At 53.1% G+C, this 27,091-nt stretch overlaps 1 protein-coding gene across 3 annotated transcripts in view; it reads left to right on the top strand.

Annotated features, from left to right (window-relative positions):
• Positions 1-27,091, top strand: part of NACC2 (NACC family member 2) — a 108,053-nt gene that overhangs the window by 37,947 nt on the left and 43,015 nt on the right. Inside the window, exon 2 of one of the 3 annotated variants that reach the window (XM_083161121.1) lies at positions 21,267-21,355. The gene's annotated coding sequence lies outside the window, so the exon portion shown is untranslated. Of the gene's footprint in view, positions 1-21,266; positions 21,356-25,261; positions 25,501-27,091 lie in introns of those variants that run through there. The other 2 variants (XM_083161125.1, XM_083161123.1) reach the window with 2 other exon arrangements.

Raw genomic sequence — 27,091 nt, 5'->3', positions numbered from 1 at the left:
TTCTCACAACTGCATCATGTAACCGCCTGGGGGGCCGGGATCCCCTTCTCGCAACTGACAACCTGTAACCGCTGGGTGATCCCGTTTTGCCCCCCGACGCCAGGCCTGGCGCCCACCTTGGCTGGCCCGCAGTACTTCCGCCCCCGACGCCAGGCCTAGCGCCATACCATGGCTGGTCTGCAGTACTTCCGTCTGTTGCTTTGCCTTCTTGAAGTTGCTTAATGTTGTTCCTTCTTCCTCTTGGGGTGGGTGGGATCCTTGCTGGGGTTGCTTCTGAGTGTAATGACCCCCTTCCTCCCCCTTCCTTAAGTATGGCCTATCCCCTGGGGAGGGGCCATTTACCTTTTGTTCTTCACCTTATCTTCCCTCTTGCTTTAAGCTGGCACCTACCCTACCTGCCTTCCCCCCTGCAGCAATTATGTCTCTTTTTTGTGGGGCCCAGGCTGAGCGTTTATACTCATTCGTTGCTATTTGCAGCTCATTCTCTTGTAGTTTGGGGCACTGTGTGTGGATGGCAGTAGTTTGGGGCACTGTGTGTGGATGGCAGTAGTTTGGGGCACTGTGTGTGGATGGCAGTAGTTTTGGGCACTGTGTGTAGATGCCAGTAGTTTGGGGCACTGTGTGTAGATGCCAGTAGTTTGGGGCACTGTGTGTGGATGGCAGTAGTTTTGGGCACTGTGTGTAGATGCCAGTAGTTTGGGGCACTGTGCTTGGATGGCAGTAGTTTTGGGCACTGTGTGTGAATGGCAGTAGTTTGGGGCACTCTGTGTACGTACCAGTAGTTTAGGGCACTGTGTGTACGTACCAGTAGTTTGGGGCACTGTGTGTGGATGGCAGTAGTTTGGGACACTGTGTGTACGTACCAGTAGTTTGGGGCACTGTGTGTGGATGGCAGTAGTTTGGGGCACTGTGTGTACGTACCAGTAGTTTGGGGCACTGTGTGTAGATGCTAGTAGTTTGGGGCACTGTGTGTGGATGGCAGTAGTTTGGGGCACTGTGTGTACGTACCAGTAGTTTGGGGCACTTTGTGTGGATGGCAGTAGTTTGGGGCACTGTGTGTATGTACCAGTAGTTTGGGGCACTGTGAGTGGATGGCAGTAGTTTGGGGCACTGTGTGTACGTACCAGTAGTTTGAGGCACTGTGTGTGTATGGCAGTAGTTTGGGGCACTGTGTGTACGTACCAGTAGTTTGGGGCACTGTGTGTGGATGGCAGTAGTTTGGGGCACTGTGTGTACGTACCAGTAGTTTGGGGAAGTGTGTAGATGCTAGTAGTTTGGGGCACTGTGTGTGGATGGCATTAGTTTGGGGCACTGTGTGTACGTACCAGTAGTTTGGGGCACTGTGTGTGGATGGCAGTAGTTTGGGGCACTGTGTGTACGTACCAGTAGTTTGGAGCACTGTGTGTGGATGGCATTAGTTTGGGGCACTGTGTGTACGTACCAATAGTTTGGGGCACTGTGTGTGGATGGCATTAGTTTGGGACACTGTGTGTACGTACCAGTAGTTTGGGGCACTGTGTGTGGATGGCAGTAGTTTGGGGCACTGTGTGTGGATGGCAGTAGTTTGGGGCACTGTGTGTAGATGCTAGTAGTTTGGGGCACTGTGTGTGGATGGCAGTAGTTTGGGGCACTGTGTGTACGTACCAGTAGTTTGGGGCACTGTGTGTAGATGCTAGTAGTTTGGGGCACTGTGTGTGGATGGCAGTAGTTTGGGGCACTGTGTGTACGTACCAGTAGTTTGGGGCACTGTGTGTGGATGCCATTAGTTTGGGACACTGTGTGTACGTACCAGTAGTTTGGGGCACTGTGTGTGGATGGCAGTAGTTTGGGGCACTGTGTGTGGATGGCAGTAGTTTGGGGCACTGTGTGTGGATGGCAGTAGTTTGGGGCACTGTGTGTACGTACCAGTAGTTTGGGGCACTGTGTGTAGATGCTAGTAGTTTGGGGCACTGTGTGTGGATGGCAGTAGTTTGGGGCACTGTGTGTGGATGCCAGTAGTTTGGGGCACTGTGTGGTTGCCAGTAGTTTGGGTGTTGGCGGGATATTCTTCTGCCCACGGTTATTGTAGCAGCGGACTGGCTGCTGAGTGTAATAGGATGTGATAGACGCAGTGATATGGGTATTCCCTCCGGGGCTGGTTCTGAGGGCAGTAAGGTGGAATTGGCAGAGGCCACTGTACTCTGAGACATCCTGAGGGATTCCCGCACCAGGTGTAGAGCTCAAAGTGATTCTGGCTACGTCCACAAGCGCAGGTGGCTGCAACCTTACAATATCTGCATTCATTTCCGGGCTGGTGGTTGCATTTCCTGCGCTCAGGTGCCGCATGCAGTCACAGTTCTGGTAATACGCCATCCCAGTGTAGCATTCCGGCTCCAGAGGTCAGACTAGCCCTCTGTCTCCTTTTCGTATTGTTCTGCGTCCTATGGAATATTCCGCTCACCTTTAAGACGTTTCCTGCGATTGCAGATTCTGGGGGTAAGAACAAGAGAAATCCACTACTGCAGAGATAGCACATTTCTAAGACACGACAGAGCAAGGACATTGGAGTTGGCAGCACTGCCCCTGCCGTCTTGTCTTTCAGACGCCGCCAGTTCTAATATCCTCTCTATCTAGAACGGTCACAGGCACGACTCCCAGCATGCTTTGCAACCACATCCGGATTCACGGGGTTACCTCTTGGCTGTGGTGTGACATCAAAGGTCATTCACAAAGTGTAAAACCCCAACACAGATGCGTCCGGTCCGGGGGAGTGCTGGGAAGTGAGCAGATGAGGGGCATATATGGTGCTTGTTGGTGCACCATGACGTGCAGTGGGCAGGGATCACTTACAGGGGCTGTCCTGAGCAGGCTAGTTCCGCGGCAGAGAGTGTCCCAGGCAGGCTAGTTCCACGGCAGAGAATGTCCCGGACAAGCTAGTTCTGTGGCTGGGAGTGTTGTGGCAGAGAGTGTCCTGGACAGGCCCCTAGTTCAATGGCAGAGAGTGTCCTGAGAAAATTAGTTCCTTGGCTGGGAGTCTTGTGGCAGAGAGTGCCCTGACAGATTAGTTCCGTGGCTGGGAATGTTGTGGCAGAGTGTCCTCGACAGAATAGTTCCGTGGCTGGGAATGTTGTAGCAGAAAGTGTCCTGGGCAGGCTAGTTCCGTGGCAAAGAGTGTCCTGGACAGGCTAGTTCCATGGCAGAGAGTGTCCTGAGCATATTAGTTCCGTGGCTGGGAGTGTTGTGGCAGAGAGTGTCCCGGACAGGCTAGTTCCGTGGCTGGTAATGTTGTGGCTAAGTCTGTCTGAGCAGATTAGTTCCGTGGCTGGGAGTGTTGTGGCAGAGAGTGTCCCGGACAGGCTAGTTCCATGGCTGGAAATGTTGTGGCAGAGAGTGTCCTGGACAGGCTAGTTCCATTGCAGGGAGTGTTGTGGCAGAGAGTGTCCTGGGCAGGCTAGTTCCGTTGCAGAGAGTGTCCTGAGCAGGTTAGTGCTGTGGCCGGGAGGGTTGTGGCAGAGAGTGTCCTGGGCAGGCTAGTTCCGTGGCAGAGAGTGTCCTGAGACTAATAGTTCCATGGCAGAGAGTGTCCCAGACAGGCTAGTTCCGTGGCAGAGAGTGTCCTCAGCAGATTAGTTCTGTCGCCGGGAGGGTTGTGGCAGAGAGTGTCCTGGGCAGGCTAGTTCCGTGACAAAGAGTGTCCTGAGCATATTAGTTCAGTGGCCGGGAGTGTTGTGGCAGAGATTGTCCTGGACAGGCTAGTTCTGTGGCTGCGAGTGTTGTGGCAGAGAGTGTCGTGGACAGGCTAGTTCCGTGGCTGCGAGTGTTGTGGCAGAGAGTGTCCTCTTTCGCTAAAGGCTAGTGACCACATTTAGACACTGCAGGACCACTCCACCAAATGACCATGCCGTTGCGATGGCTGCACACGACCAGGGCCTGAGTGTAAATCCTGGAGGCAGCATTTCCCGGTGTGGTAGAGCGCTAACGAGCTAGAGATCGGGGCGTCATCGCGGATCAGGACTTTAGGGTGTATGTTGTGTTGCGGCACTTGCCGGACCCCAGAAATAAGCCATTACAGCACGTGAGTTAATGATTACATGGCCCTTGTGATTTCCTCTTGGAAAAGGGCAGCGTGACCCTGGTTTATTCTTGGCGTGTCTGTAGCGTGTATTGTGCAATCACAATAGACAGACATAACATATGTGTGTGCACTCGTTACCCCAGATACACTCGTTATCATTACTGTTATATCCATATCTTGGTCATTTACAAAGGTCCGCGTAATGATAACACCGACGCTCCTACCTGCCCTGGCACATCAATGACGCAGGGGCGAAGGTAGATGGGACTGGTCGCAGCCTTATTCTCTTACGTGTTAGCGCCGTACGGTGATTTATATCCATATTACGGCACCTGCGGCTGATAATGGAGCTGCTCCTATCCGTCACATTATACAGAGCCATCACTGGCCATTGTCTGATTGGCGCGTAGAGCAGCATTAATCTCACTTCCCGGGGACCCCGTCCTATACGTTACCCTGATGACAGCACTTTGAAGAACAGATACTAATTAACCCTGATGCATTAGAGATACGTTCTGTGACCTCTGACCGGCGCATTCATTAGCTGCGGCCTGTAGAAGCCTCACTCATTGCTCTCTGTGTTATATGTGCGAAGCGCGCGTTCTCTGTGTGTGTGTTACCCCCCCCCCCCTACATCGCTGCCAGTGTGGTGCAGACATAGTAGACGCTAGAGCACTATCATCTTACTAAGGTGGCATGAGCTTCTCCGAATACTACATGCACGACTGTCCCGGCCTGGCGTGGAACCTCTCCGCTGTACATACGTCTCGCCCGTATAATACTTGTGACCGGATGCCTGCCCTTACGCTCTGGCTATGCCCTTCGGGTCCACAGATGGCGGTTCCTGGTCTCACGGGACTTGGCCAATAGGGGATTCCCTGTTACCATCAGTTATCACCTGTTACTGACTCCACCCACTGCGCAGTGGGCGAGTATATCGCTGCCATCACCAGGCTCCTACTATGTGGCCCTTGGAACCACTGTTACTGTACATCCTCAGGCCCAAACGCTGGCACCTGAGTACTACCTGCTGGGGTGTATCTGTCGACACGCTGCTGACACACCCCTGACTGGTGTCGGTTGGTTCCCCACTGGTCACGGACCAGAGCTCTGCTTCAGTAGCTGGCAGAGAGGAACTGGGAGGACGCTGGACCCTTGTACCCAGAACAGCTGGAGAACAGAATTATTGCCGTAATTCTGTTGGTCGCAAGATGAGGACGGTCGTCTTGAGGCAGAAAGATGTTTATTTGCCCTTGGATCTTAAAAGATCTCTTCTGCTATTGCTAGGAGGCACAGCATACAGATGTTACAGCATTCAAGTCAGGTAGAAGTACAACTTTACAGGCAAAACTTGTGCCTTTTTAACCAAAATCCACACAGCATACCACAGGGGGTAATTCCACCCTGTTCTCCCCATCCAATCAGCATTGTGCAGGAGGTGTACATGCCTGGGACATTTACATTCATGTATCAATTGGAACATTTTCCAGCGTGCATTGGACGGTTGTCTCGTCTTGCAACTGCAATCTTCTACACCAAAAAGAGGGCTCCAGTGTCTCAGCTCCGTGGCTATTCCGCGTGGCTGTGGTCAGTGCTCCTGGTGTACGTGTAGCAGCTCTATCACTGAAAAATTTGCTGCTGGGTCAGCATTGCGACCTCATGTGAATGAGGCCAATATCATCCCAGGTGACAGCGTGAGCCTCAGTCTTCCTACCATGGCTAGTCCATCAGTGTGGGCATCGCTGTGCCAGGCCGGCAGATGTCCATCTGGCTATTACTTCCATTCATACATTAATACTGGAATTGGGCTGGTCATGGTGGCAGGAAGCCCCTGGACAGGAAGGGGTTAACCATTCAGAGGGCTCACAGAACCATTATGTGTTATATTCGCGTGTCATGTTGCCTCATCTGGGATCCAGAGTCGTTAGGGACAAAGATAATTGGGAGATCAGCTGCTAATGAAGGAATCATTGCCTGGCCAATTAGCAGCGGCTGTACCCAGATGGTCTTACCATAAACCCTAGCGATAACCGCTGCTCTGTATGGTCCGCCAGTGGCCTTACCGTAACCCCTAGCGATAACCGCTGCTCTGTATGCTCCACCAGTGGCCTTACCGTAACCCCTAGCGATAACCACTGCTCTGTATGCTCCACCAGTGGCCTTACCGTAACCCCTAGCGATAACCGCTGCTCTGTATGGTCTGCCAGTGGCCTTACCATAACCCCTAGCGATAACCGCTGCTCTATATGCTCCACCAGTGGCCTTACCGTAACCCCTAGCGATAACCGCTGCTCTGTATGGTCCGCCAGTGGTCTTACCGTAACCCCTAGCGATAACTGCTGCTCTGTATGCTCCACCAGTGGCCTTACCGTAACCCCTAGCAATAACCACTGCTCTGTATGCTCCACCAGTGGCCTTACTGTAACCTTTAGCAATAACCGCTGCTCTGTATGCTCCACCAGTGGCCTTACCTTAACCCCTAGCGGTAACCGCTGCTCTGTATGCTCCACCAGTGGCCTTACCGTAACCCCTAGCGATAACCGCTGCTCTGTATGCTCCACCAGTGGCCTTACCTTAACCCCTAGCGGTAACCGCTGCTCTGTATGCTCCACCAGTGGCCTTACCGTAAACCCTAGCGATAACCGCTGCTCTGTATGCTCCACCAGTGGCCTTACCGTAACCCCTAGCGATAACCGCTGCTCTGTATGCTCCACCAGTGGCCTTACCTTAACCCCTAGCGATAACCACTGCTCTGTATGCTCCACCAGTGGCCTTACCGTAACCCCTAGCGATAACCGCTGCTCTGTATGGTCTGCCAGTGGCCTTACCATAACCCCTAGCGATAACCGCTGCTCTATATGCTCCACCAGTGGCCTTACCGTAACCCCTAGCGATAACCGCTGCTCTGTATGGTCCGCCAGTGGTCTTACCGTAACCCCTAGCGATAACTGCTGCTCTGTATGCTCCACCAGTGGCCTTACCGTAACCCCTAGCAATAACCACTGCTCTGTATGCTCCACCAGTGGCCTTACTGTAACCTTTAGCAATAACCGCTGCTCTGTATGCTCCACCAGTGGCCTTACCTTAACCCCTAGCGGTAACCGCTGCTCTGTATGCTCCACCAGTGGCCTTACCGTAACCCCTAGCGATAACCGCTGCTCTGTATGCTCCACCAGTGGCCTTACCTTAACCCCTAGCGGTAACCGCTGCTCTGTATGCTCCACCAGTGGCCTTACCGTAAACCCTAGCGATAACCGCTGCTCTGTATGCTCCACCAGTGGCCTTACCGTAACCCCTAGCGATAACCGCTGCTCTGTATGCTCCACCAGTGGCCTTACCTTAACCCCTAGTGATAACTGCTGCTCTGTATGTTCCGCAAGTGGCCTTACCGTAACCCCTAGTGATAACCGCCACTCTGTATGCTCCGCCAGTGACCTTACCGTAACCCCTAGCGATAACTACTGCTCTGTATGCTCCAACAGTGGTCTTACCGTAACCCCTAGCGATAACCACTGTTCTGTATGCTCCGCCAGTGGCCTTACCTTAACCCCTAGTGATAACCGCTGATCTGTATGTTCCGCCAGTGGTCTTACCGTAACCCCTAGCGATAACCGCTGCTCTGTATGCTCTGCCAGTGGCCTTACCTTAACCCCTAGTGATAACCGCTGCTCTGTATGTTCCGCCAGTGGTCTTACCGTAACCCCTAGCGATAACCGCTTCTCTGTATGCTCCACCAGTGTCCTTACCGTAACCCCTAGTGATAACCGCTGCTCTGTATGCTCTGAAAGTGTCCTTACCGTAACCCCTAGCGATAACCACTGCTCTGTATGCTCCGTCAGTGGCCTTACCGTAACCTCTAGCGATAACCGCTGCTCTGTATGCTCTGGAAGTGGCCTTACCGTAACCCCTAGCGATAACCACTGCTCTGTATGCTCCACCAGTGGCCTTACTGTACCCCCTAGCGATAACCACTGCTCTGTATGCTCCACCAGTGGCCTTACCTTAACCCCTAGTGATAACCGCTGCTCTGTATGTTCCGCCAGTGGTCTTACCGTAACCCCTAGCGATAACCGCTTCTCTGTATGCTCCACCAGTGTCCTTACCGTAACCCCTAGTGATAACCGCTGCTCTGTATGCTCTGAAAGTGTCCTTACCGTAACCCCTAGCGATAACCACTGCTCTGTATGCTCCGTCAGTGGCCTTACCGTAACCTCTAGCGATAACCGCTGCTCTGTATGCTCTGGAAGTGGCCTTACCGTAACCCCTAGCGATAACCACTGCTCTGTATGCTCCACCAGTGGCCTTACTGTACCCCCTAGCGATAACCACTGCTCTGTATGCTCCACCAGTGGCCTTACCTTAACCCCTAGTGATAAACGCTGCTCTGTATGTTCCGCCAGTGGTCTTACCGTAACCCCTAGCGATAACCGCTTCTCTGTATGCTCCACCAGTGTCCTGGTCCCCAGGATAGGTAAGTGCTGTCTATCATTATCCCCCTTGGACCCTGCACCGTACCTATATATATAGAGAGCAGGTTGTGGCGGCACTCAGAGTCGATCACGCAGAGTTTAGGTGCTTAAAATCTTGAATCTATGTTTCGGGGTTCAAGACCCCTTCCTATATACCCTACCTATATATATATATAACCATATACTTTCTCTTGTGTTTGGGGGGGGGGGGGGGGGGGCGGTGTCCGTGTGTGTGTGTGTGTGGGGGGGGGGGAGGTTGGTACGTGTCTGTGTTTGGGGGTCTGTGCATGTGGGGCAAGTGTGTGTGTGTGTGGCGGTCTGTGTGTATGTGGGTGGGGGTGTCTGTGTATATGTGTCTATGCGTGTGGGGGTGAGTGTGTGGTGGGGGGGGGGGGAGTTCTTAATGTGCTTTTCCTTAAGCTATTTTGCTGTGACATGGAAATCCGCACGACACAGGCTCATTGTCCACCTGACCGGCCTGTGTAACAATGGCAGATATTCATGTCGTGCACAATGCGTACGTTGTTGTGTTCCTGTACATGTTACCCGCGGTCACAATCCTACATGATTACCACAACAATGCCGGAAACGAGAATACAGCAGCCAGATAATCTGGTGCACCCCAGTACACGGCAGTGCTGGCATGTAACACGCGTGTGGTGGTATCGCGCACTTCCCCTGGTGTGACCGATGTGAGCCCCAGGTCTATGGGACAGCTTCCTGTGGAGAATGAGCCCCACCTGCTACTAATTCTGTGCTAATTACTTATAGGGAGGGTTGTAATCTGATTAACTAATATCTGAGGGAGAAAGTGTGCAGCTAAGTACATCACTGCTGATCCCCATTGCAGACGGGAATAATCCAGCGATAGGGCGACGCGTGTCTCTCCGGGGATAAAGTGCAGCGTGTAAGAGCAATGTCACTGCAATCATGGATGCCTCTACATTTGGCATCTGCCTGACAGCTCCAGAATCTGGGGCGCTTCTAACTTTCACAAGATGAAGATGAGTCTGACAGAGGCGGCCATGTTGAACTTAATGCAAAGGCAGGTATTGCACTTGTGAGACCCCCCCACCCTTCCACACCTTCCCCTGAGGTTCTGGACAGTTGGTATTGGTCATGGTGGGCGGGGGCAGTAATCTGACACAGTTACCAGAGTGATTAAATACCTCAACAGTGAATACATCGCCCGCTATTGGTCAACATGATTTAGTTTGACCTGAACAATATGTTGACACAAGCAAGAGTTCAATATGACTATGGTCAACACATGAAAAGATCACAAATAGTTTTTCACAACTTTGTTATTTTCATACTTCTAGGGTACGCTGTAAATTGATGTGGGGTTCACACGCCCAAATGGTGAAAAAATCATGTTGACCTTTTTGCCACATCGACCTTCTGGGGTTGTGCTAGACACTGTCGACTCCATTACCCACAACCGTCCAAAGCATAATACTACTGTATACTGTACTAAGGGTGCGCACAGCCGAGAAAGGAGCAGCTGGGCTCAGACCCGGCCATGTGCACTCTACTCCCAAAATCCCAGGATTGGAAACTCCTATCCCGGGATTCAAATCCTGACAATTTTAGGGCCAGATTCCGGGAGCCCGCCGATGGCGGGATAGGCCACCCCAGTTACTATGGGCAGCACAGTGGCGCACGTTGGGGGGGGGGGGGGGGGGGGTGAGTGATTAAGCTGCCAAAAGAACACACAGCTGCTGCTGTGGTTCCTGCAGGGCTCTGTCCTCCGCTCCAAGTACTTGACACTGCTGCCCACTGTCTAGAGGCTCTTGTAAGAGGCTTTATTTAGTTAATGTATGCATGTTAATACAGTGTATATGTAAATGTGTGTGTATATATATTTAATTGATATGTATGTATATATGGGCAGAATAACACGCTATTATCACGTCAACGCCGCAACACTATAACGGCGATAATTTTTTTTGAACGCGTTAACGAGCTGGGGGGAAGCAGTGCCGCTAAGGCCCCCTGAAAATGGCCGCAACCCAGAGAAGGAGGTACTCCTGCACCTTCTAGCAGCTGTTTCTTTTGCGACGGCAGACATTTTTGGAGGGGCGCAGGGTCTCTAATGCTGTGTCGCCACTCCTCCCCACAATAAAAACATTAAACTCCCCCTGGGCAACGAGCATTTACCTCCCCCTGGGCAACAAGCATTTAATTCCTTATGGCAACGAGCATGTGAACCTCTGGCAACAAGCATGTAATCCCCTGGCAACGATCTGGAACCCCTGGCAACAAGATTAATCGCGTTTAAAAACTGTATTCATTGCCCAGACGTTGCCCGATGTGGAAATCCTTACGTCGAAATCCTGACTGCCCGACAGTAAGGATCCCAACCATAAGGGGCTATTATTCTCCCTTGTGGGATCCAAGACCCCCAGAATAGAACCTGTGGCGAGCGCAGTAAGGGGTTATTTTTGCGATTGCCTCTCTGTCGGAGTACTGGCGGGCGGGATTCCAATGATTGTATATTGACCGTAGAGATCGACCCTCTCTGGAAACCCCCCCCTTGCAAATCCTGCGTTTGCCCCTGCAACATCACCTTAAATTTTAGAACCTTTAGTAACTTGACCCCTAAGGTGCTACAATTGGGGCTTATTACCGGATCCTTGTAGTCGCGCAGCACTAACGTGATAATGTGTCACCAACGTAAATCTTTTTCCTAATAATAAAATCCAGAAGATAATAATTACCTCTAAGTAAGTACTCCCTCACATGGGGATAACCCACCATTGGGACCCAGCTTCGGGTACTTCATATCTATTTAGGTTATGGGGGCTAACAATGAGCACCCACCGTTGGCAAGGGCAGGGATTGTCACGCGCTGTATTATATACTATGGGAATTATTCCACTGTATCAGTACACTGCCTGGATACAAAGGTATCTAGGCCCTTATTCTGGTTCACCCGCAAAGGCAAATTCCTTCTCAAATGGACAAAACCATGTGCACTGCAGGTGGGGCAGATGTAACTTGTGCAGAGAGAATTAGATTTGGTTGGGGGTTTTACTTCAAGGTGAAATTCATATTGCAGTGTAAAAAAATAAAGCAGTCAGTATTTTCCCTGCACAGAAAGAAAATAACTCACCCAAATCTAATTCTCTCTGCACATGTTACATCTGCCCCACCTGCAGTGCACAAGGTTTTGTCCATTTGAGAAGGAATTGGCCTTTGCGAGTGAACCAGAATAAGGGCCCTAATATGTACGGTATAGAGCTGGATATAAGGTATCTCATATGTGACATATATCATCTTGGCAGCTAGTAAAAGGCATTAGGTGCTGTGTTTACAGACATATACAGCATTTGATGTAGCATCAGGCTGACCAGGGTGGCAGTTTAGGGTGGCAGTCTCTGGGGGGGGGGGGGGCATCGCTGAAGCTGTTTACCCCAGATACAGGGGAGAGTCAGTGTAGTGGTGCCGCTGTGCTATAGGATTCCTGGCCGGGGAGTGTATAAACCACTTCAGCAATGATGGGAACATATACTTCTGTATGATGTTCTCTGGCATGCTCTCTGTATTGTACATAGTTCTCTAGGATACTTTCTGTCTGTATGGTGGTCTCTGGCAATGGTCTTTAGGGTTAATACTCTGAATTGTATGACTGGCACTACATCAGTTGCTGTAATGGTCTCTATATTGTACAGAGTTCTCTCGGATGCTGTCTGGAATGTATGGAATTTTTTGGGATGCTCTATGTAGTGTATGGCGTTCTCTGTATTGCGTGTTTAATTTTGTATCATGTTTTTAGATGTTCTCTGTATTGTATGGTAGTCTCGGAGATGCTCCCTGCATTGTATGGTGGCCTCTAGATTGCACTCTTTATTGTGTTGTAGTCTCTGGGGGTGATCTCTATATCGTGTATTGGTCTCTGTGACATTCTCTGTATTGTGTATTGGTCTCTGGTATGCTCTCTGTACTGTATCTAGGTTCCTGTCTTTGACAGAAAAGGGTGACAGAGCAGGGCCGGAGGTGACAAATTCAGGGCTGGGGGTGACTGAGCAGGGCTGGAGGTGACAGAGCAGGGCCGCGGGGGACTGAGCAGGGCCGGGGGTGACAGAGCAGGGCTGGGGGTGACAGAGCAAGGCTGGAGGTGACAGAGCAGGGCCGGGGGCGACAGAGCAGGGCCGGAGGTGACAGAGGCAGGGGACAGAACAGGGCCAGAGATGACAGAGCAGGGGGGCGGCGGGGGACAGAGCAGGGTGGCAGGGGACAGAGCAGGGCCGTGGGTGACAGAACAGGGCCAGAGATGACAGAGCAGGGGGGTGGCGGGGGACAGAGCAGGGCGGCGGGTGACAGAGCAAGGCCGGAGGTGACAGAGCAGGGCCAGGGGTGACAGAGCAGGGAAGCGGGTGACAGAGCAGGGCGGCGGGGGACAGAGCAGGGTGGCGGGGGACAGAGCAGGGCCGGAAGTGACAGAGCAGGGCCGTGGGGGACAGAGCAGGGTGGCGGGGGACAGAGCAGGGTGGCGGGGGACAGAGCAGGGCCGTGGGGGACAGAGCAGGGCCAGAGGTGACAGAGCAGGGCCATGGGTGACAGAGCAGGGCTGTGAGTGGCAGAGCAGGGTGGCGGGGGACAGAGCAGGGTGGCGGGGGACAGGGCCAGAGGTGACAGAGCAGGGCTGTGAGTGACAGAGCAGGGCGGCGGGGGACAGAGCAGGGTGGCGGGGGAAAGAGCAGGGCTGTGGGGCACAGACCAGGGCCAGAGGTGACAGAGCAGGGCCGTGGGTGACAGAGCAGGGCTGTGAGTGGCAGAGCAGGGTGGCGGGGGACAGGGCCAGAGGTGACAGAGCAGGGGGACAGAGCAGGGCCGTGGGGGACACAGCAGGGCGGCGGGGGACAGAGCAGGGCGGCGGGGGACAGAGCAGGGTGGCGGGGGACAGACCAGGGCCAGAGGTGACAGACCAGGGCCAGAGGTGACAGAGCAGGGCCGTGGGTGACAGAGCAGGGCTGTGAGTGACAGAGCAGGGTGGCGGGGGACAGAGCAGGGTGGCGGGGGACAGGGCAGGGCCGTGGGGGACAGACCAGGGCCAGAGGTGACAGAGCAGGGCCAGTGGGAACAGAGCAGGGCCGTGGGGGACAGAGCAGGGCCGTGGAGGACAGAGCAGGGCCGTGGGGGACAGAGCAGGGTGGCGGGGGACAGAGCAGGGCCAGAGGTGACAGGGCAGGGGGACAGAGCAGGGTGGCGGGGGACAGAGCAGGGCGGCGGGGGACAGAGCAGGGCCGTGGGGGACAGAGCAGGGCCATGGGTGACAGAGCAGGGCTGTGAGTGGCAGAGCAGGGTGGCGGGGGACAGGGCCAGAGGTGACAGAACAGGGCCGTGGGGCACAGACCAGGGCCAGAGGTGACAGAGCAGGGCCGTGGGTGACAGAGCAGGGCTGTGAGTGGCAGAGCAGGGTGGCAGGGGACAGGGCCAGAGGTGACAGAGCAGGGTGGCAGGGGGACAGAGCAGGGCCGTGGGGGACAGAGCAGGGTGGCGGGGGACAGAGCAGGGTGGCGGGGGACAGGGCAGGGTGGCGGGGGACAGGGCCAGAGGTGACAGAGCAGGGTGGCAGGGGGACAGAGCAGGGCTGTGAGTGACAGAGCAGGGCGGCGGGGGACAGAGCAGGGTGGCGGGGGATAGAGCAGGGCCGTGTTGCACAGACCAGGGCCAGAGGTGACAGAGCAGGGCCGTGGGTGACAGAGCAGGGCTGTGAGTGGCAGAGCAGGGTGGCGGGGGACAGAGCAGGGTGGCGGGGGACAGGGCCAGAGGTGACAGAGCAGGGGGACAGAGCAGGGCCGTGGGGGACACAGCAGGGCGGCGGGGGACAGAGCAGGGCGGCGGGAAACAGAGCAGGGTGGCGGGGGACCAGGCAGGGCCAGAGGTGACAGAGCAGGGCCATGGGTGACAGAGCAGGGCTGTGAGTGACAGAGCAGGGTGGCGGGGGACAGAGCAGGGTGGCGGGGGACAGGGCAGGGCCGTGGGGGACAGACCAGGGCCAGAGGTGACAGAGCAGGGCCAGTGGGAACAGAGCAGGGCCGTGGGGGTCAGAGCAGGGCCGTGGGGGACAGAGCAGGGCCGTGGAGGACAGAGCAGGGCCATGGGGGACAGAGCAGGGTGGCGGGGGACAGAGCAGGGCCAGAGGTGACAGGGCAGGGGGACAGAGCAGGGTGGCGGGGGACAGAGCAGGGTGGCGGGGGACAGAGCAGGGCCGTAAGGGACAGAGCAGGGCCATGGGTGACAGAGCAGGGCCATGGGTGACAGAGCAGGGCTGTGAGTGGCAGAGCAGGGTGGCAGGGGACAGAGCAGGGTGGTGGGGGACAGGGCCAGAGGTGACAGAACAGGGCGGCGGGGGACAGGGCAGGGCCGTGGGGCACAGACCAGGGCCAGAGGTGACAGAGCAGGGCCGTGGGTGACAGAGCAGGGCTGTGAGTGGCAGAGCAGGGTGGCAGGGGACAGGGCCAGAGGTGACAGAGCAGGGTGGCAGGGGGACAGAGCAGGGCCGTGGGGGACAGAGCAGGGCGGCGGGAGACAGAGCAGGGTGGCGGGGGACAGGGCAGGGCCATGGGGGACAGACCAGGGCCAGAGGTGACAGAGCAGGGCCTTGGGTGACAGAGCAGGGCTATGAGTGACAGAGCAGGGTGGCGGGGGACAGAGGAGGGTGACGGGGGACAGGGCAGGGCCGTGTGGAACAGAGCAGGGCCAGAAGTGACAGAGCAGGGCCGTGGGGGACAGAGCAGGGTGGTGGGTGACAGCAGGGCCATGAGTGACAGAGCAGGGCTGTGTGTGACAGAGCAGGGCCTAGGATTATACAGGTCCCATGTCACTGTCACTCCCATCTCCTTACACAAGCCTTTGATAAGACACAGTACTACAAGCCCTGCTACCTTGGAGATGTGCTGACAACAGAAATACTGTTGTAAACCAAACTGTCCGCGCCACCATGTGCTGGGAACACGCAGGCCGCACACTGATAACGTGCTTCACGCTCCGCCATCTTGTCCTCATACAGGACTCTCTGCCTTTGTGGCTGCACAGCCGTATAGGAAGCCTGGCTTTGTGCGTGGCCTGTGCGTAACCTCCATGCACAAAACCTCACAGTGCAAGCTCAAATCTCTGGTCTGTAGTCGCAGAGAATTGCGCTGTGAGGGGTATACCTGGAGAGGCCGCTGTGTAGCTGCATAAGGCGCCACCCGTTTAGGGATGCCCTGCAGGTTACTATCCATACCCAGATATCCTGCTTACCCGGGTATTCCCTGCCCATTCTCTACAGTGCCACCAACCTGCCAGGACCTTTTTGAAGTTTTAGAAATGTGCACTATTTATGTAGATTTTTGTGAAGTAAAAAACTGCTATGACGTGTCCAAGGTCAGGTTAGGTCAGAGGGTTCTGCTGGTGATGGGCTCCTCACTGTGACGTGTCCAAGGTCGGATCAGGGGTTCTGCTGGTGATGGGCTCCTCACTGTGACGTGTCCAAGGTTGGATCAGGGGTTCTGCTGGTGATGGGCTCCTCACTGTGACGTGTCCAAGGTCAGGTCAGGGGTTCTACTGGAGAGGAGGGTCCCCAGCAGCACAGAGTATATCAGGAGATGGGTGATGTGTTAGTGAGGACAGGGCTGCATGTGACAGGGGCAGTGACATGATGTGAGGAGGGGAATGGAGGCAGCAGGAAGCCACAGACTGAGAGTTATATAGTGGGAGGAGCAGGGTCCCCCAGCAGCACAGAGTATATCAGGAGATGAGTGATGTGTCAGTGGGTACAGGGCTGCAGGTGACAGGGGTAGTGACATGATGTGAGGAGGGCAATGGAGGCAGCAGGAAGCTACAGACTGAGAGTTATATAGTGGGAAGAGCAGGGTCCCCAGCAGCACAGAGTATATCAGGAGATGAGTGATGTGTCAGTGAGGACGGGGTTGCATGTGACATGATGTGAGGAGGGGAACAGAGGCAGCAGGAAGGCCCCTTACTGAGAGTTATATAGTGGGAGGAGCAGGGTCCCCAGCAGTGCAGAGTATATCAGGAGATGGGTGATGTGTTAGTGAGGACAGGGCTGCATGTGACAGGGGCAGTGACATGATGTGAGGAGGGGAATGGAGGCAGCAGGAAGCCACAGACTGAGAGTTATATAGTGGGAGGAGCAGGGTCCCCCAGCAGCACAGAGTATATCAGGAGATGAGTGATGTGTCAGTGAGGACAGGGCTGCATGTGACAGGGGCAGTGACATGATGTGAGGAGCGGAATAGAGGCAGCAGGAAGCCACAGACTGAGAGTTATATAGTGGGAGGAGCAGGGTCCCCAGCAGCACAGAGTATATCAGGAGATGAGTGATGGATCAGTGAGGACAGGGCTGCATGTGACAGGGGCAGTGACATGATGTGAGGAGGGGAATGGAGGCAGCAGGAAGCCACAGACTGAGAGTTATATAGTGGGAGGAGCAGGGTCCCCAGCAGCACAGAGTATATGAGGAGATGAGTGATTTGTCAGTGAGGACAGAGCTACATGTGACAGGGGCAGTGACATGATGTGAGGAGGGGAATGGGGGCAGCAGGAAGCCTCAGACTGAGAGTTATATAGTGGGAGGAGCAGGGTCCCCAGCAGCACAGAGTATATCAGGAGATGAGTGATGTGTCAGTGAGGACAGGGCTGCATGTGACAGGGGCAGTGACATGATGTGTGGAGGGGAATGGAGGCAGCAGGAAGCCTCAGGCTGAGATTTATATAGTGGGAGGAGCAGGGTCCCCAGCAGCACAGAGTATATCAGGAGATGAGTGATGGGTCAGTGAGGACAGGGCTGCATGTGACAGGGGCAGTGACATGATGTGAGGAGGGGAATGGAGGCAGCAGGGTCCTCAGCAGTACAGAGTATATCAGGAGATGAGTGATGTGTCAGTGAGGTGACAGGTGATGTGTGAGCAAGGATAGGGCTGCATGTGACAGGGGCAGCCACAGACTGACCGTTATATAGTGGGAGAAGCAGGTTACCAAGCAGCACATATGAGTATATCAGGAGTTAAGCGATGTGTCCGCATGGACTGGTGCCATTGTAATGCCCATGCACAGGGGCACTGTGTGTCTGCCACTGAGAGGCTGGCTGGGAGAGTGGCTGAACTGGTTCCTGGCACACCTGATTATCCACTGACATGTAGGCACTGTGCCAGCCTGTGTCTCCTGGTGCACTCTGATAATAATTTACTCCAGCACTCGCCCACAACGGCCAGACCTGCACATGGCGTGCCGCTAGGTCTTTGCTCCGGACCCCAATAGTGGCTCCTGACCAGATGCTGTGTCCTCCTTTAATGCAGTGAGCCGGAGGCATCTATTTATTGTTCATTGTATATAGTACAGCCAATATATCCTTCCACCCCTCACGCTGTTGGCAGGGGTGCCTGTCGTCTAATGTCCACCCAGCCATAGGTTCCGCTGTCAGATCCTCTGAGACAAAAGACAGTGACAATGAATGAACACTCGGATACGGATACCAATGTTACAGTATTAGAAACACTTTCATCACGGTATATTATAAGCCCCCTTTAAATACTTAGCCTAATAATTCAGATAAAGTCCCCTGGCGCCAGGTCTCCTCCTATTCCGTCATAGGTCACTCCTGTGATTTACACATAGGCGATGATGATGTCACTGTCATACAATTCTATGTAAATCCACCACAAGGACATATGTTAGTATCGGAATGCAGAATTCCAGGGAACACTGGGGCAGATGTATTAAGCCTTAACAAGAGATAAATACAAGGGTGATAAGGAGAGATAAACATCCAGCCAATCAGCTCCTTACTAACTTTTTTCAAACACAGGCTGTAACATGGCAGTTAGCAGGTGATTGGCTGGACGTTTATCTCTCTTTATGATCTTTGCATTTATCTCTTGTTAAGGCTTAATACATCTGCCCCATTATCACTGACAATATATCGCTAAAGCAACATTATCTGCCGTACCTGAAATTGGTATAACAAGCAGCGCTGAGAGAGGACGAGGTGAAACGCGTTAGCCTGCTACAAAGCATCAACATAATGGTGTACTAAATAAGGAACAAATACATGTATGGGATAATAAGACATGGTTCCAGAGGATTGAAGGAAGTAAGTCACCACTAATGGCATATTGAGCCCCTCTGGGTCAGTGTGCCCTGTATAAGGATCCAAAAATATTCCAGCGGTAGTGCCCTCTTGGTACGGTGAGATGGTGCCCGGTGTGTTAGCCAGTATAAGAGACGGGTGTCTGGTGGCATGTTGGTCCTTGTGATATTTTCCCCTTTTCTCATTATACATGTTCTTATGTCTGGGAGAGGTGGATCCCAGCTGATTGGGGGACATAATTGGTCTAGCTATTGACCCAAATGATCTTGGGGGGCTGGTTTGGGACTAACACCTGCCAAGGAAAGTCACTACAGAAGGAGACTAATGGGACTAGTGATCTTGGGGTGCTGGTTTGGGACTGCCACCTGCCAAGGAAAGTCACTACAGAAGGAGACTAATGGGACTAGTGATCTTGGGGTGCTGGTTTGGGACTGCCACCTGCCAAGGAAAGTCACTACAGAAGGAGACTAATGGGACTAGTGATCTTGGGGTGCTGGTTTGTGACTGGCACCCACCACAGGTCACTACAGAAGGACACTAATTGGACTAGTGATCTTGGGGTGCTGGTTTGTGACTGGCACCCACCACAGGTCACTACAGAAGGACACTAATTGGACAAGTGATCTTGGGGTGCTGGTTTGTGACTGGCACCCACCACAGGTCACTACAGAAGGACACTAATTGGACTAGTGATCTTGGGGTGCTGGTTTGTGACTGGCACCCACCACAGGTCACTACAGAAGGACACTAATGGGACTAGTGATCTTGGGGTGCTGGTTTGTGACTGGCACCCACCACAGGTCACTACAGAAGGACACTCATGGGACTAGTGATCTTGGGGTGCTGGTTTGTGACTGGCACCCACCACAGGTCACTACAGAAGGACACTAATGGGACTAGTGATCTTGGGGTGCTGGTTTGTGACTGGCACCCACCACAGGTCACTACAGAAGGACACTCATGGGACTAGTGATCTTGGGGTGCTGGTTTGTGACTGGCACCCACCACAGGTCACTACAGAAGGACACTAATGGGACTGCCAGTTGAGCTGTGTGTGTGCATTTGGGTTTCTTCAGATGTTTTTGGCTTCCCAGCCTTAAGATAACCAAATCGTACATCATGGCGTTTGTGTAACCTGGCGCAGGAACGCGTTCCTCCACTTCTTGGTACAGCTTGTACCATTTCCAGCTATGGCTTACACCGTTATGCTGGATGACAGTGTTTCCAGGAATGATGTACTTTAGTTATTTACTATACCTTGCACTGAACCCTTACTGTGGTTATACACAGTGTTGTGTTATGATGTCACCATCATCATCTTTAAGCAGTGCTGCCGTTACGTGGACTTGTTCATATCACAGTGGTCTGAGTCTCCATAAGAGGAGTCTTGAGGACGTTTCAGGACTGGAAGAGGAGGAGAGGCCCCGGTCCAGGGTCTGCCTGATTCATTCAGAATGACTGAAGTGGGAACAGTCTCTGTGCATGCACCTCCATGGGTTAAACATGCAAGCCTGGCTCCAGCACCGGATTGGGGCACGGGTCTGGGGCGGTTGGGGTTGTGGGACAGTTCATGCTCAGATTTTCCACCCCCCCTCACCGTTGCTGCTCTGTTCCCATCCCGCTGGGACCAGTAGATCCTCCTGTCTGCGGTCCCGGCGCTCCTTCTGTTAGAATGTCACTTGCAAAATGGCAGCTGCCTTACAGCAGACCATTATTTAGGATGCGAGACTAGATCGCCGCCTCCTCTGGCATCCTTAATAACCGCCTGCTATGAGGAGGGTGGCCATTTTCCATGTGACATTCTAACAGGTGGAGTGCCGGGACATCAGACATAAAGCTCTGCTGGTACCGGCGGACGGCGTCAACAGATTCGGCGGCGGCCATAGCAACAGCTTCCACAGACCCCACGGCGCCCAAACCTGCCTAGCGCCTCCAAGCCACCGAGGGGTCTGCGGAGCTATAGTTACGCCAGTGTATTGGGTTATATTGTTTCTGTTCAGGGCAAATACTGGCTGCATTTGCATGTATGTATTAAGCCATTGAGAGTGATAAAGTGGTAGGAGATAAAGTACCAACAAACTGTAATGTTTTATAAAACAGCATGTACAGTAACATGGCAGATAGGAGCAAATTGGCTGCAACTTTATCTAATGGCTAAGTGCATACACCCCACAGTATCGCATGCAGCACCGATTGCATTGCACCGAGGGATAACAAACTGCAGCCTCCAGAGTTGATCCAGCTGCTGGAGCGATGAATTGGTGGCAGTAATGACACTTAGCCCATCAGTGCAGTGGCTGCTTGGAACTGCTGGGACCCGGCCACAGAGTTGGTTTATTTAATGGTACTTTGTTCGTGAGTTTCCTTATGTCTTTTTGGCCTCCCAAGCATATGGTAAATAGTACATCACTGCGTTTGTGTAACTTGGAAGACTAACGCGTTCCACCACTTCTTGGTAAGGCTTATACCATTTCCAGGTATGGTTTATAATCTTAGGCTGGAAGACAGCGTTTCCAGGAATGATGTACTTTAGTTATTAACTATGGTATACCTTCCACTGGCCTCTTATTGTGCTTACACCGTGTTGTGTTATGATGTCATCATCGCCATTTATAAGCAGTAACAGCGACTTTATTGTTCACAGGGGACTCAGCCTCCATGATGACGGGTCTTGTGAGATGCTTCATGGCCGGAGAGGAGGAGGGACCCAGCGCCATGGAACTTGAAGTGAAGGTAATTTACCCTGGCAAAAGTCATTCTTATGCTGAAACGTTGGTATCCGCCATCTTGTGTCGGACTTACAGTACCTCATGCCTTGTAAGGGACCTCCGCTTGGCTGCTATCAGAGAGGCCAACAGAGCACCTGGGACAGTTGGGGAAACACAGAACCTTTGACCTTCCGAAAAATAATTCTTTGGGTTTTGAACAGAGCAGTCAGGAAGGAGCTGGGGTGGAGCAGCCTATAGTGTCCTGGTTCCTGTGGGTCAGACACTGGCCAGTCTGATGGTTGGATGGTGGTAGCTTAGTGCTGGAGATCTACAGCGATGTAATAACCGAAAACAGGTACAATGGGCCATATGCTGATAGTAGTGTAGGCACAGGTGCTGATGGTGGTGTAGGCATGGGGTGAGACTCCTCGGCTGCTGCAGGCACAGGTGCTGATAGTAGTGTAGGCATGGGTGAGACTCCTCGGCTGCTGCAGGCACAGGTGCTGATAGTAGTGTAGACAGGGTGAGACTCCTCGGCTGCTGCAGGCACAGGTGCTGATAGTAGTGTAGGCACGGGGTGAGACTCCTCGGCTGCTGCAGGCACAGGTGCTGATAGTAGTGTAGGCATGGGTGAGACTCCTCGGCTGCTGCAGGCACAGGTGCTGATAGTAGTGTAGGCATGGGTGAGACTCCTCGGCTGCTGCAGGCACAGGTGCTGATAGTAGTGTAGACAGGGTGAGACTCCTCAGCTGTTGTAGGCACAGGTGCAGATAATAGCATAGGCGCAGGGTGAGACTCCAGCGCTGCTTCAGGCACAGGTGCTGATAGTAGTGTAGGTACTGGGTGAGACTCCTCGGCTGCTGCAGACACATGTGCTGATAGTTGCATAGGCCTGAGGTGAGAGTCCTCGGCTGCTGCAGGCACAGGTGCTGATAGTAGTGTAGGCACGGGGTGAGACTTCTTGTCTGCTGCAGGCACAGGTGCTGATAGTAGCATAGGCAAACGGTGAGACTCCTTGGCTGCTGCAGGCACAGGTGCTGATAGTAGTGTAGGCACAGGGTGAGACTCCTCGGCTGCTGCAGGCACAGGTGCTGATAGTAGTGTCTCCTTCGGCTGCAGACACAGGTGCTGATAGTAGTGTGTACCGGGTGAGACTCCTCGGCTGCTCTCCCGGCACAGGTGCTGATAGTAGTGTAGGCATGGGGTGAGACTCCTGGGCTGCTGCAGGCACAGGTGCTGATAGTAGTGTGTACTGGGTGAGACTCCTCGGCTGCTGTAGACACAGGTGCTGAGAGTAGTGTAGGCATGGGGTGAGACTCCTTGGCTGCTGCAGGCATAGGTGCTGATAGTAGTTTAGGCATGGAGTGAGACTCCTCGGCTGCTGCAGGCACAGGTGCTGATAGTAGTGTAGGTACTGGGTGAGACTCCTTGGCTGCTGCAGGCATAGGTGCTGATAGTAGTGTAGGCATGGAGTGAGACTCTTCGGCTGCTGCAGGCACAGGTGCTGATAGTAGAATGAAAAAACAGAAGGCGGTGGAGCGCTACATAAAAATAGGTTTGACCAATTGGGTATTACAAGTAAAAATCTTTTATTCTAGAAAATATAACAATGAGAATACTTAAAAAACAATTGTATGTGATATTATTAAAACGTGGTATACACCCCTATTAGGATTGCATGGATACTTGAACATAAATGCATATAAACACAGAATATCTCACTTGTTCCTATTGTTACTCTCCCGATTTAAGGAATCACAATCTCCCACTTTGGTACTTGTAGAAACTGGAATGGCGGGTGTCCATAAACCTGACTGTAAGCTTTAAAACCTGGTCCTGTTTTTGTATGGATGTATAGGTTCAGTCCTTATTGAAGGAAGGTTCCAGTGAGTAGAAGGTGGTGGTGTCCCTTCTAATATCCAGTGTACAGATGTTCAACAGTTGAGAATTCTGGGAGAAGGAGAGTTGGTCCAAGTGGATAAACTTCTTATTTGTAATCCAAATCGTCAGAGTGTAACGCTTGGCCTGACGCGTTTCGTCGTCCACAGACAACTTTTTCAATAGTAGCATAGGCGCGAGGTGAGAGTCCTTGGCTGCTGGAGGCACATGTTCTGATAGTAGCATAGGCAAACGGTGAGACTCCTTGGCTGCTGCAGGCACAGGTGCTGATAGTAGTGTAGGCACCGGGTGAGACTCCTCGGCTGCTGCAGGAACATGTGCTGATAGTAGCGTAGGCACATGGTGAGACTCCTCGGCTGCTGTAGGCACAGGTGCTGTTAGTAGTGTAGGCATGGGGTGAGACTCCTCGGTTGCTGCAGGCACAGGTGCTGTTAGTAGTGTAGGCACGGGGTGAGACTTCTTGGCTGCTGCAGGCACAGCTGCTGATAGTAGCATAGGCAAACGGTGAGACTCCTTGGCTGCTGCAGGCACAGGTGCTGATAGTAGTGTAGGCACAGGGTGAGACTCCTCGGCTGCTGCAGGCACAGGTGCTGTTAGTAGTGTAGGCACGAGTGAGACTCCTTCGGCTGCAGGCACAGGTGCTGATAGTAGTGTGTACCGGCTGAGACTCCTCGTCTGCTCCCGGCACAGGTGCTGATAGTAGTGTAGGCATGGGGTGAGACTCCTTAGCTGCTGCAGGCACAGGTGCTGATAGTAGTGTAGGCACGGGGTGAGACTCCTCAGCTGCTGTAGGCACAGGTGCTGAGAGTAGTGTAGGCATGGGGTGAGACTCCTCGGCTGCTGCAGGCACAAGTGCTGATAGTAGTGTAGGTACTGGGTGAGACTCCTTGGCTGCTGCAGGCACAAGTGCTGATAGTAGTGTAGGTACTGGGTGAGACTCCTCGGCTGCTGCAGGCACAGGTGCTGATAGTAGTGTAGGTACTGAGTGAGACTCCTTGGCTGCTGCAGGCACAGGTGCTGATAGTAGTGTAGGTACCGGGTGAGACTTCTCGGCTGCTGTAGGCACAGGTGCAGACGTGGTCCCTATACCGCTGCATGCAGCCTGTCTGTCAGGCACTGATTGTTCTCTGGTCACATACTGTAGCCCCCGGGCATCTTGAGGTGACTATTCCTCCCCTGCTAGTGTGCAGGTACCCAGCAGTGATATTCTGACTGCGTGGCCTGTAGGATGCAGACGTGGTCCCTATACCGCTGCATGCAGCCTGTCTGTCAGGCCCTGATTGTTCTCTGGTCACATACTGTAGCCCCCGGGCAGCCTGAGGTGACTATTCCTCCCCTGCTGGAGTACAGGTACCCAGCAGTGATATCCTGACTGCATGGCCTGTAGGATGCAGACGTGGTCCCTATACCGCCACATGCAGCATGTCTGTCAGGCCCTGATTGTTCTCTGGTCACATACTGTAGCCCGGGGCAGCCTGAGGTGACTATTCCTCCCCTGCTGGAGTACAGGTACCCAGCAGTGATATCCTGACTGCATGGCCTGTAGGATGCAGACGTGGTCCCTATACCGCTGCATGCAGCCTGTCTGTCAGGCACTGATTGTTCTCTGGTCACATACTGTAGCCCCCGGGCATCTTGAGGTGACTATTCCTCCCCTGCTGGAGTACAGGTACCCGGCAGTGATATCCTGACTGCATGGCCTGTAGGATGCAGACGTGGTCCCTATACCGCCTCATGCAGCCTGTCTGTCAGGCCCTGATTGTTCTCTGTCACATACTGTAGCCCCCGGGCAGCCTGAGGTGACTATTCCCCCCCTGCTGGAGTACAGGTACCCGGCAGTGATATCCTGACTGCGTGGCCTGCAGGATGCGGACGTGGTCCCTATACCACCACATGCAGCCAGACTGTGCTCCCAGTTTCCCTGCCCCCCGGCCACCAGCCTTCTATGCAGTAATTGAAAAGTAAAGGCAATTGAATTACAGCTCAGGGCACAAGTCCAACAGAACTGAGTCCCCCCCCCCCCCCCCTCCCAGCTCCATTCAGCGCATCCAGCTCGGCTGGGCTGTGATGTCCTCATGTGTGTTACTGCTGACTCACAGACTAACTTGCACAAGACAGAGAGAGAGAGAAAACACACAGACAGCTCGTCCATACTAGGTAATACGCCAAGCCAAGGAGCTGCGCCTGATGTCTGCTATGGGGGGGACGACTGTGATTGGGGGTCCCCGGTGTATAGTCGCTGCTGTGTGGGGCTGTATATGGCAGCGGAGGGTAAGTTGTATACATTTCTCATGGCCTGGGGGGTATATAGCTATATCCTCTGTCCAGACGCCGATCCCTGCATCGCTAGGGAGCTGTGTACCTTATGTCTGTTGCTAGGTTCCTGAGTGACAGTTAACCCTTTGGGGCGAGATATGGGATAAATGGGTGTACGGTCTAGCAAGTTTCATTCTCCTATATCATATATATATATATATATCAGCAGGAAAGGATTGTTAACCCTTCTGTTACTAGGGGCAACATCTATATACAGTTGGGATCTGTATATTGGCTTTTTGGGGAATGTGGGGGCGCTGATTGATGCCCCAGTGATGGCTGCGTCCGGGGTGTTGCAGGACTCGGGGTAGCTGTTATCACCTCACCTGCAATTAGCACTAGTGCCGCCGCCTCACCTGTCTCCTGTCCTTGTGCCTGCGTGTGCCCACTTGTACCCCGCTACAGACTATGCTGCAGCTATATATACCTGTGTGTGTGTGTGTGTGTGTGTGTGTGTATGCATATATATATATATATATATATATATATATATATATATATATAACGTGTGTGTTAGTATGTAATGTGTGTATGTGTGTGTGTATATATATATATATATATATATATATATATGTGTGTGTGTGTGTGTATATATATACACACACACACACACACACACACACAGTTTATACTGTATACACATTACAGGGATGCTCACCTAGGCAGTAGCGCAGTACGGAGTAACAGTGTATCACAGGTAATGTGCCCGTTTCGGTCTGTTGCAAACACTTTTCTGGCCCAGTACATCATACGGCAGGTACAGTATATAGCTCATATCATCGGGCTGCTGCCCGCTCTCCTGGTACTATATACTGCAGGGCCCCTATGGGGTTCCCAGCCTGGTGCACCCCGATTACTGGGAACGGACAGGGATGTGGGTACAAATAGTTTTGTGCTGTAGATATACAGTGTATGTGTATTTACATGCGTGTGTGTGTGTGTGTATGTACAGTACGTACATACGTATGTACGTACATACGTACATATATATATATATATATACTGTATATATATATATATATATGTTTATGTATTTACAGTATATAACCGCTATTTATATGATATATGTTACAGGTTAATAAATCAGTGTAAGGCATCTTATAGCCTCCCAGCAGGCAGCTGCTGTTCTTGCTGGTCCCAGCACGGTGGGAGTTGTGGAAAGCAGCGCCCCCTGTGAGCAGAGGGAGAGCAGCGCTGTTAGTATGACAGAACATAGCACTGCAACTTGTCTCTCCTCCAGCAATATGACGTCTGTGAACATGTCTGCACGCTGTACGGTCTGGCCATATGCTGCAGTGTCTCGGTGCGCTGACATGTCTGCACGCTGTACCGTCTGTCCATATGCTGCAGTGTCTTAGCGCGCTAACATGTCTGCACGCTGTACCGTCTGCCCATATGCTGCAGTGTCTTAGCGCGCTAACATGTCTGCACGCTGTACTGTCTGGCCATATGCTGCAGTGTCTCAGTGTGCTAACATGTCTGCACGCTGCTCCGTCTGGCCATATGCTGCAGGGTCTCAGCGTGTTAACCTGTCTGCACGCTGCTC

This window comes from Crinia signifera, chromosome 9 (genome assembly GCF_055691185.1).
Source record: "Crinia signifera chromosome 9, ASM5569118v1, whole genome shotgun sequence".
Taxonomy (NCBI): domain Eukaryota; kingdom Metazoa; phylum Chordata; class Amphibia; order Anura; family Myobatrachidae; genus Crinia; species Crinia signifera.
The sequence above is the reverse complement of the archived record's forward strand: the minus strand, read 5'-3'. Positions and strand labels throughout refer to the sequence as shown.